The sequence below is a fragment of the Rhea americana genome, unplaced genomic scaffold (genome assembly GCF_003343005.1).
Source record: "Rhea americana isolate MKP2758 unplaced genomic scaffold, rheAme1 scaffold_145, whole genome shotgun sequence".
Lineage (NCBI taxonomy): Eukaryota > Metazoa > Chordata > Aves > Rheiformes > Rheidae > Rhea > Rhea americana.
The window spans coordinates 1,104,973-1,116,195 of NW_028185539.1; the positions used below are offsets into that span (position 1 = coordinate 1,104,973).

At 46.7% G+C, this 11,223-nt stretch overlaps 1 protein-coding gene across 1 annotated transcript in view; it reads right to left on the bottom strand.

The window, feature by feature from the left end:
* Positions 1-8,939, bottom strand: part of CTBP2 (C-terminal binding protein 2) — a 78,814-nt gene extending 69,875 nt beyond the window's left edge. The window contains exon 1 of the mRNA XM_085299104.1: positions 8,750-8,939. The gene's annotated coding sequence lies outside the window, so the exon portion shown is untranslated. The remainder of the gene's footprint in view (positions 1-8,749) is intronic.
* Positions 8,940-11,223: the final 2,284 nt, after the last annotated feature.

The following is an 11,223-nucleotide window of genomic DNA, read 5'->3' on the forward strand; positions in this document are numbered from 1 at the left end:
AGGGAATTGAGGGGAAGGGGAGAGAAAGCAGGAGGAATAAGAAGCCAGCAACATTTCCAAGTACAGAAAAGTACATCAGCACGAACTCAGGAGCAAACTATCTTCTCTGGACGGCAGGCACGAACACAAGCCGCCTCCGTCAAACAGAGGCTGCAACACAGCGCACTGAAGTTCACGGAGTTAACATCAGCTGTGCAGTGTCCGGAAAAAATGCAAGCAGGTTCCTCAAGACAGCTGCAGATTTGGGTATGAGCACACCGTAACGGAGACTGGAGCTACTGATTTGGATCTGGTGGGATGTGCCTCCATAGTTAGTGAAGAAATCGTCCCAGCCCGTACAGCAACAGAGAGTGACATCGCACGGGGTAGGTTTGACAGAGCGGGGGATGAAGTAACCTGTCTCCAGAGCAGCCAGCCATCACCACAAACAGCTACGTCGACAGCCTCAAAGATTTGCCTCTGGCAAAGTATCATCGCAGGGCTTTGGGTAGATTTAAAGCAAACAGCTTCCCATCATGCAGCGTGTGGTTTGAAAAGACACAGAGAAGTCAACTCGTTGGTTTGTGCAGAACTTGAGCCACCCTCGGTGCCAGTTTTGTCCTGGGGAACACAGCATGCAGCAATTCTGTTAGGAGCACCCAACGCATGCTCACACTGGGCCAGATCCAGGCCCAGGTTTGGGCCACCCATATCATGAATCCTTTCTATCTGGAGGGAAGGAAAGATCTTTCTGTGGGTTGCCTCCTTCGTTGCACCCAGATTTCCCAAACATGCCACTTCTGTGGTGTTTGGCGTGCGAACGTCCAGCATGAGGCTGCGGCTGCAGATCTCTGTTCCCTCTGAATACCTGAGCTGCACCCTAAGACGACGAGTCCAGGCAGTCCACAGCTCCGGTCAAGGGCTGTGCAGCACCTGTAGCAAGTCACAACCACTTCAGCCCCCTGGGAGCTACAAGAATGACAGTGGCCCCCTGCAATCATTTGGGGCATGAGGACAAGTCATCGAGAAAGGGACAGGAGCTCTTGGTTCCACTGTAGCAGGTAGCACCGCAGTGAGCCCAGATTATCACCCCTCTGGAGCAGGGCACAAGCTACCTGTGATACCCCAAACAGCAAACACGTCTCTCTGCACGTCCCGACAAAGCAATACTGTCAGGGTGATGGAGCTCTGCAGTCACCACCAGTGGTGGGAGACCAAGTGCACTGAGTTTCACCGGAGACATGAGAAGGGCAGAACCAAGCCACTGACCCCGGAGAGCGTGGAGCAGTAGGGGTTGTGCTCCATGAGCCGGTCCGGTTCCACAGCTGAACCGGTTCTCAGGGGAGCAGCAAAAGGGAAGAGAGGAATGGAGAGGGGATAAAGCGATGCCTCCTCATTCATTGCACAGCCACCATCGCCTGCCGGCATCAGCCCCAAGGAGGACACTGCGAACATGCAAAACATCCCGCTGGTGGCTCCAAGACCCCCGCGTTTATACGCTCTCCAGGCACGGAGCACCTTGTATCTGTCAGCATCTGCATTTACAGACTGCAGCAGGTAAAACCCCAACCGGCTCCCTAAATGGCAGCTGAGTTCTCAAACCTTTCTTCTCCTTTCTGGAGACTGAAGGTGCAGCTGACAGAGCACAAGATGGGCATGAGTCTTTCCTAATCGCATCAGGCTTTGCGGACTAGAGAGAGTTAGCAACGGAGCGGTTTCAATCACCGTCTGGGAAGCAGCATCACATACACGCACAGAAATAACGCAGTCGAGCAACACAAGCAAATCCCATCTCTGCAGCTATCTGGAATCTGTCCTGGTATCTCCACCTCTGCGATTTCTAACACAACAAACAATGTTTTCCTGCATTGCTCTAGGATTCCCCAGATGGGTGAATGGAAAAAAAAAAAAAAAAAAAAGCTGAAGAAGCCTGTTCATGGTCTTTGATGCAACTTCTTCTCTCCAGGGCATCAGGAGCCTCCAGGTGCAGGAGCTGGCTGCCAGAGCTCTCAGCTGGAGGTACTGCTTCCCTGGGGCCAGGCGGCACTGTCACGGACTGCTCCTGTGGGTCAAGAATTGTCAGAAACTGCTGCTTTTGAGGCAGAAAAGGCATCCATTTTCCCTGGTGTTTAACCACATGCCAGGTTTGAAGAACCTGTGGCTTTAAAGACCTTCTTATCAGTAGCTAACACAGAGCATCTCTCTCCCTTGAGCAGGAAGCCTACTGCAAACCCACTTTCCTTTTTGGTTTCCTCCTTGGAGCTCGGCACATGCAATAATAAAGTAACAAGTAAAACAATAATAAGGAGATGAGGAGCAATTTCTCCACAGAACACCCAGTTTGCAACCCAAGGTGCAGAAGACACTGGAGACTGCACACCTGGCATCCATCAGCCGCGGCTGTAGAGAGGATGCTGAGGGAGGGCGCTGAATTGCGGTAGCAATTCGAGCTTAAGCAGAACACCTTTAAATATTTGTGTGAGGTTTTTTTAATTTCTTTTTTTTTTTTTTTTTTTTTTTTTTACAAATGAAGCAACAAGTAGGAAAAAAAAATGAATAAATGGCCACAGTCAGCACTCAGCAACTCAGCTGAATGTAGAAATGACTCTATTTTACGGGCACAGTCTGCACATAAACACTCACCTCGAAAATAATCCTTCATACAACACCAAGCCAGATTGGCAAGAGGACGGTGAGGAGATCGGAGGGTTTAATTGGTGGCAAGGCCGCAGGGAGGGAGCCAGCAGCAGAGAAGGCCCTGGAGGAAAATTCCCCTTGAAAAGCACATGCTGGCAGCTGGCACAGCTGCCAAATCCAGTTTAGTTTTCCAGGCAGCCCACAAGTTTTTTGCATGTAAACATAGAGATTTTGCTGAGGATTTTTCTTTTGGTAAACTGAGAATTGTTGGCTTTTTCAATCAGTATTTGAGGAATACTCCTTTTTAGTTTTGAAGGGTATTCCTTGATAAACATTTTAGAAAAATTAAGGAAATATTTTCCTTTGGAGCCACAGCTCTGACACCTTTTCCATCTCCAATTCCATCCCGGTTAGGGACTTCCACCTTTCAGCTACACGAGGGCTGGCTTTAGCCTCCCTTGCTGCAGCAGCGCTTCTGCTGCGTGAACACCTGCGGGTGCAACACAAGCTACGCAGTTAAACACCACCAACGCACTCAGCTGTGGCGAGGGTGAACGTCACCGTGGCCCCAGAGCACTTGGAGCCACTGGGATTTTTGAAATAATGTGATGAAACATCGGGGTGACTCCACGACCAATTCTGAGCATGCCAGTTGGAAATTTCTGGTTGGTAGAGCACCACGGGAGGCGCGAGGTTCAAAGGCTGGCCATCATGCATCACATTTCACAACGACTTCAGACTGTTTTTCTAACCCAGATGTCTTGTTTAAAGAGCAATGCAACCCTCTGAGGGAAACAAATAATTAATTTTAAGCCAAGCTCTAAAGCAGCAGCTCCCAAACTTTGCTTCTGGCTACAACCTCATTTTACAGACCAGTAATCCCGTGCAACCCCAAACAGCAGAATAACTACCGGACCAAATTAAATTTCTGTCAGGCTCACGACCTCGTTCGTAACTGCCGTGACCTCATTTAGGGCCATCGCCCTCATCTGGGAGCCAACAAAGTCGTAACCCAAATGATGCTCAGAACAGGCCCACCTGCAGCAAACCGCCAGCGACGCGGCCCACGCCGCCCAGCGGCTCCGGGTTCAACCAGACGCTGCAGAAAGCGGAGGCACCTGAAAGCAGGGCGGTGGGCCGCTCCGCAGGTTTGCGCGGGGGGAAGGAGGTACACCAAGGCCCAGCCTGCGCGCGGAGGTTTCTCGCCGCCGGCTGCTACTCCGACGCATATTGCAGAAGATCAGGAGCCCGCAATATGCTTTAAGGAGCGCACTGCAACGCGAGCTAAAGCTGCTCAGCTGTAAAACCCAAAAAGCCGCATTTCACACGACGCACACGCTGCTTCGCGGTTCTGCTATCTGAATGTTAAACATTAGGATGCTCCCATAGCCGCGCAGAAAACCAAGGGTAAAAATTTAGTCCTTTGGCTCCCTATTGCAGTTAAAATTAATTGCCACATAAAATTGCTGATTCCTACCAAATGAAGCTATACAATTTATCAACTCAAGGATAGAGCAAACTCACTGGTGGTTTAAATACATTACCTGAGTTATTACTAAATTTTGTACCAGCGACAGTTTTATGGATAATGTAGGTTTTATAAATTCATTAGTAGGGGTCTGACTTTCAAAGTAAACAAAGGCATTAAACAAGCGTCGCAGTGCTGTGCTTACACACAGAAGAGATGTGCCCTTCCTCTCCAAGCCACGCGGGCATACTCGGGGGAAGAGCACGGGAGAAACTCCACCACCACGTCTCCCGCAAGGAGGACGTGCTCGGTCATCAGGACGCAGGTCCGCGAGTACCAGTCTCCGAACCGTATTTCTTCCTGGCTACTGACCTCGTACGTGCACCAGTCACTGGCCAGATTTCTCACGCTGCCTCCCCAGCCTCTTAAATGGTTCCAGCAGCATTTCTATACTGCAAAGGGGTCCTGGACCTGCTCCAGCACCCCATGCAGTCAACAGCATCTCTCTCCATTGATTTCAGCAGGCTTTAAATCAGCTGCATTATATTGCTTAATTAAAGGGATGCTGCCACCTGGAATCTGCTCGCTTCCCTAAGAAGTCAAAAGCAGTCTCAGGACCTGTGCCTGCCTGCATCCCCTTGCCCTTTTCACGCCTATTAGAAGTTTTTTGCTCCTAACTGGTATGGGAAATACCTGCCAAGCTGGCAGGGAACGCGCCTGCCTGCACGAACACATGGGAGAAATGGAGAAATTGGTTGCACGTGGCTTGCTGTCACCCAAAAGGAGGTGCCGGAAAAAGAAGGAAAACATTTTGTGGTCTTTAAAGCTTACAAGCAGAGAAGGCAAAATCAATTTCAGAGGGCAATATAACTTTAAACATATAGTACTTGTTTTGCAAGAAATCTTATTAAGATGGAAGTTGTTTTAACCTATACTTATTGGAAGAAATGAGTATCATTACTGTAACCAAAAAAAAAAAAAAAAAAGAGAGAGAGAGATTGTAGGAAAAAAGCTGTTTCTCTCTGCTTTTCTATTCTGTTTACTTTGTGCATTTATCACCAGTATGTGCAGAAACAGTTTCGCTCTTTCCCCTGTACAGTCAGTAAGTTAGTCACAGTTTCCCCTGTTGTGTAGTTCCTTTAGTCAGCAGCAGGAAAGTGATAAAGATGAAAAAAACTAAACAAAAACAGGAAAATGTAATTGCAAAAACCACAGAAGTTAGCAGGAGGTCCTCGCAGGGAAATGCAATATTCAAATCGATTTAGCTTGCTCTAATTTAGGAGAAGGCAGTCCAGAAAGACGCTCCACTGCTCTCGACGCAGCCGTTCCTGCGGCGCAGGAGCAGGCGAGACGCTGGGCGCAAGGCAGCAGCCTCCGGCGGGCCCCGAGTCAGGGCAACGCCGCGCCTCCGTCACGAGCTTCCCGCTCCCCTGGCTTGGTGCCCACGATAGGAGGCAGAACAACACGAGCGCACGTTCACGCAACGCTTTCAGAAACCTCTACATACAGTGCCCTAAGTGGAAAATAACATTACGATAATCTGCTTCACCAGACGCCACGAAGAGAAACAAACTGGTCCGTATTTGTTAGGCTGCGGCTAACTGGGAGAGAAACTGCTCTCAGAGAAAAGACTGTGCAAGAAGGGGAGTAAGGCGCAGCTTGCAGCCTTCGCAATGCACGCCCTCACGCTCACCAGGTGCTAAATAAGCAGCCTGCAGCAGGAATAGCCCAACTTTTGCAGCCAGTATAATGTAATTATGCATCATTGCTTTGTTCTTGGGGGTCTACTTATTTAAAATGCATTAAAGAAATAAATCACTGTTGATTGTCCCATCCTCCTTTCTTTTTAAGCTAGGCTACGACAATAAATTTATATAGAGAAATAGCGAGTGACGCCTATTTTAAATAAAAACAACACAAGCAGCAACAATGGAAGAGTCAAAAACTTATCTCTTTTTTCCAAAAGTCACAGCCTGGCTTATTTTCACAGAATGCTTTCCATTACATTATTTGCTCAAATAAATACGTGAAGTTGCAAGGATCACCCTCGTATACCTTTATAAAATTATCACCCTAAACCATCTGGAAGCACAGCGTGCTGGCAGCCGAACAGTTTTCCAGTCTTGGGACTTATCCTTTACTCTAGCCAAACGGATTGGTCACAGGCCGAGCGGTGGGAGGCTGAGCAGGGGCATTTGCAAGCCTCATTTGAAGCCGCTGGAAAGCCTCCTCCCGGCTCCACGAGGGCACCGGTCGGGCTTCCATTTCCACCCAGCTGCAATGCATTTCTGCCCACCACCACCAGCCTGGAGATACTCCCCACGCAGCCCCCAGGGCTGGCTTGGTTTTTCGAGTGATTAAGCCCAGGGTCAGGTATTTCCCTTCCCTGTGCAAACAATCCTGGCTTCCTTTTAGGAAAGTCCTAAGTCACTAATGATGTGATTTGGGACGAAAAGCACTTTTACAAAGATGCTGGTACAGAGAAAACGCTTTTCAAATCCTTCCCCCCCCCCTTTTTTTTCCATGTTAGTCACCAACCTGCAGACAGTTTCTGCACCGGGTGATCCTGGAATGGCCAGATACTTACGGGAAATATTTAAAGAAATATTGTCGAGCAATAGGCTGGACAATCTCATGTGAGCATTTCTGGTGCGGACACTCCGTAAGGACAGTCTCATATGCCAACAGGAAGCTCAATAAGGGATCAGGATTTTAATTTTAGTCTGCTTTTGAAATCATTTTGTTGACACTAATTGTGCTGAATTTCATCTATGGGAAACAATTTAAAGAAAGAACAAACACATTCATATATGACCCAGCCAAGTAAGTGTCTCTTACCATTACTGTTAGCTGATGATAATAATAGTAATAATAATAATAATAAAAGAACATCCACCTCCTTATTAACACGAGGTAAAATTACCTGGTCCCAGGAATGCTCTCTCAGCTGTGATTTTAAAAATTATTCCAACACATATAATACTAAACAAATTCCTCAAAGTTGATCTGAATTTAAAATTCTATCATTTGACACTACCCTTATTCCCCCCTCCCAAACAAAACCTAAAATCTCAGCTGTCTGTAAGGCCAGCTGTTTCCTGGATTTTCTATTCAAATTGTTCTCCCTGCATTTTATTGTATGCAAGTATATTTCTTTTAAAATGCACTGGAGTTTGAATTAGGGGTCCTGCTCTCATCAAATGGAATTCTTGTAAAATAAGCTTCATTCTCACGGTATCTGACGTGGAAATATTACCCCACAATTCACAGGGCTCTTACTGGTTCTACATTAAACACACTCCCAAAAACATCCCCAAGGGAACAGCACGTGAAGGGACACGAAGAATCACTCCAATTTAAACCTGCAAAGTAACCTCCACTATGCCACATATGTCTAGCGAAGAACATGCTTCTTGCCATACTTCCAAATTTTTGCAAATCAGAATTAAATCAGAATTAAATCAGAATTAAATACCGATTACAAGGTTAAAGAGAACATAGTTTAGAAGGAGGGAATAAGATTTTGTTAACATTTTCTTTTCAATTCCAATCAAAATCATTTACTTATTTTTCAATTTGCTATTGGCATCTCCATTCAGCATGACAAATTTAAAATCGTTATTCCATGACAGCAGGAAAACCAGAAAGCAAAAGTGAATGTGGTCGCTCGTCTGAAATCTCAAAAATAATTACCAGAAAATGATGAGAACTGTGCTGACATTTTTCACACGTGCTCTCTCCGGTTTCCGTTCGGCTTCCCAGTTTCCCTGTATAGCATTAAATGCAAAACTGAAAATCAAATGGTAAATCGTTGCCAAACATTTTCCTAAATCTGGCACCCGAGTGCTTTAGCCGAGCGCAGGACCGGTTCCCATGACACCAGTTGCAGAACATCTTTCGTTACTGACCTTTTGTTCCGCATTTCCTACCTTGACTTTTGTTCCCCATAGAAATGCAATGCATGCATCAAACAGCTGCAAAAACTCCTGAAACCTGTAAACAACTATGATTCATAACGAGTTTTTTGAAAGAATAACAATTCTTTAACCAGCTGAGTATAGCACAGCTCAATCTACAAGTCAATAGTCACTCTTCCCTCTTTCACAGTCTAATTCATTTTTTTTATCAAGTTCCTAAATATTTTTACAGCCAAATCAGAAATACTGCAAGATTCCTGACAATTTGGCTGTTACGATTCCGACCTCAAGACTTCCCTTACGCAGCCTTTGAATATTTTATGCACGACACTTCACGGCATCCCAACCAAGTACGGTCCGCAGACACGGAGACGAGACTCGCGTAATATTCAACAGAGCTGCACGTGCGTACACAGCATCAGGGAGCAGGATCTGGCCTACCGTGTTTATCAACTAACGGACAGTCCGGAGTGATAAAACGTTTACTGTGCTCTGCACAGCACTGCGACTGACCTGATGTACTTCCTCCCTGATCCGTCAGAGTACACTGAAAGCCTTCTTTCACTTCTGCGTGGGAAGTCTCAAATTACAGATAACGTTTTTTACAGGTTTTCCTATAGCATTTCTTAACTTTCATTTTTTTCCCCCCGTTTTTCTCTGCAGGGTTTTGTATTTGCAAAGAACAACCCGGCAGCTCACTCATTTTACCCAGAAATGCGGAGCAGGCTTCCCCCCCCCGACCCCTTGCCTCAGTGTCTCCGGGAAGACGTCGCGGGCGAGGGTCCGACCAAGAGCCTTCCTCCTCCGCAATCCGTCCTCAGACACCAGGGCAGGCGTGCGGAGCGCCCACCCCGCACTCATCCCGGGCCGCGCCAGCCTCCCGGCGACCGCCGCGGGCACGCAGCCCTCTGCCACCCTCCGTCCTGCCCCGCCGCTACGGCATCCTCGTTTCGGATCCGCGGGAAAACGCCACGGGCGGGTTACGGCGCAGCGCGGTGCCCTGCCCAGCGGGCACCCGCGCCGGGGACGCCAGGAGCGGAAAGGGAAAAACCCGGAAATCGCATGTAAAAAGTGCATTGTGAGCAAGCGGCTGAAGGAAGCAGCAGAGCCTTTAACAAATTGGTTATTTGTCTGGTTAGCTGATGCAGAAGTGGAACAGGAAATTAATTCAATATGCCGCAGACTTACATTCCACTGTTATTTTCTGGTTTTTCTGTTTTTTTTTCTTTTTTTAAGCCAAAAAGCAAAGTATTTCTGGGCAAGCTGGTAATTGAAGCTTATGAGACTCCAATTAAAAAGATCTAATCATTATTAAAGCTAGACTACAGACAGGCTTCGAAATGAAAGTATAAAATAAGAACAGTTGAGGATAAAAGACTCTCTTCAGAAACTGTTTGGCTGCCAGCAGTTCCTGATCCGCTGAAAAATACCCCAAACCAATAGGTAATACCATTCCGCTCGTACGAACCTTTATGAACAAGCTACCGCTCTCTGTGCCTTACAGGATGTGGCGGCTTGCCAGTAATTTAGCTTTAAATATGAAAATGGGTATCAAATCCAACTTTCTAGATATAATAATGGCTTAGGAGATTGATGGCATCACTACATTGCACAAGGACCATTTAAAACACTTTTGGCTGCGCTTACAAAGCTCCAGTGACCTCTAGAACTATAGAAACAGTACATAGTGTTAAAGGAAATAAAATTAGCAATTCACAATAAAGAACTGCAGCAATTCAGCATTTTCCAAAGAGGTACTGAATGCAGTTAGCACTTCTGCAATGGTACTGGCACACAGCTTTGTGTTTAGAGACGGGAAAAAGAAACACTCCAAATTTCCATAAATGAAATGTATGCTGCCAAGACAGCACGAATGGTACTGTGGGTACCAGGGAATTTATCTGCAGAAGCAAAATGGAAAGGGATTTGTGGTTATTAGGAGTCAACTTCTTCCAAGGGTAGTGGGGAACCTCTTTGTCCCACTAAGCAGCAAGGAGAAAAATGGCCGAGGACGGAAGAGAGGAAAGAGAAGAGAAGGGAGTGAACCAGAAGTTGCTACTAAAACTGAAAATGTAATGGACAGAGTAAGAAAAGCCAGTGGGAGAAGGACAAAGGAGAAGAACCATCCCCCAGCCCACCTACCGCTGATGCTCACGTTTAGGCTACTTCCATTACTCCTTTGTGTGCCAGCAGCATCTGGCATCTGCCACTGAGATCAGAGCTATGTTGTGCCAAGCATGAATCAAGACCTTGCTGCTTAGGAGCTGAAAATCCCAAGAGACAAGAGGGAAGGCAGGGAGGGAGGCCAAGGGACTTGCCCAAGACCGGCCAGGCTGAAGCGGGAGCAGACGGCTTCCACCTCGCACCTAACCACCGTCTTCTCCATCCAGGCAGCTACCAAGCACATCTATTCCTTTGAGAATAAGACGAGATTTTTTTCAAGCAGTTTTTAAAAGCTCTTGAGGTTCACCTGCCCCCTCCATGAGGACAGGCCAAGTACTTGTGTTTGTCAGGCACCACCTCCATGTATAACGTGTGATTGAAGGGCACAACCCAGCTTTCACGGGAGGCAGCTACAACCCATGTAGGCTGCTCACTGGGAACCAACCAAGTTCTTCAGAGCATCCAAGTGTGTCACCGTGCCTGTGCTTAAGTTCTTTTCCTGCCCATTAGGCCAGGGATCATGGGGCTGAGGCCCCACGGCTTGTCCTGGGACCAGCTTGTGCCCTCCAGACTCCGGTGTTTCAATCAACTTGTGGCTATAACAAGTCAGGAGAGTGTCCTTTTGCATTGTACCACAGAGCTCTGCTGAACTAATTATTTTGCAAATAGAGCTCTAAATCATTAACAAAAATGTTGATTATAGCATCTGCAATCATTATTTGGCCCGTTACTTAAAATGCTGGATGCAATAAATAGGATGGGGAATAGCTGATACCACGTTTTCAGAGCTGAAGACGACTGTAGGTCAGAAAATGAACACTGCCTGCAACTGTTACACTTGGGCTCTATGAACACTTTGTAATCAGCCCAATAGACTGAGTCCTTCATCCCCAAGCACTTTAAAATGCCAGATATCAGTAAAAAAGTGCAAACACTGTGGTATTTTCTCCCATACTTTTTTTCTTTGCTTACAACTCTTTGCAACATTCATAAGCAAAAATTTCCACATTTCCCCATTAGGTTTCTTAGATAAATATTTTAATTAAGTTTTTTTTTAAT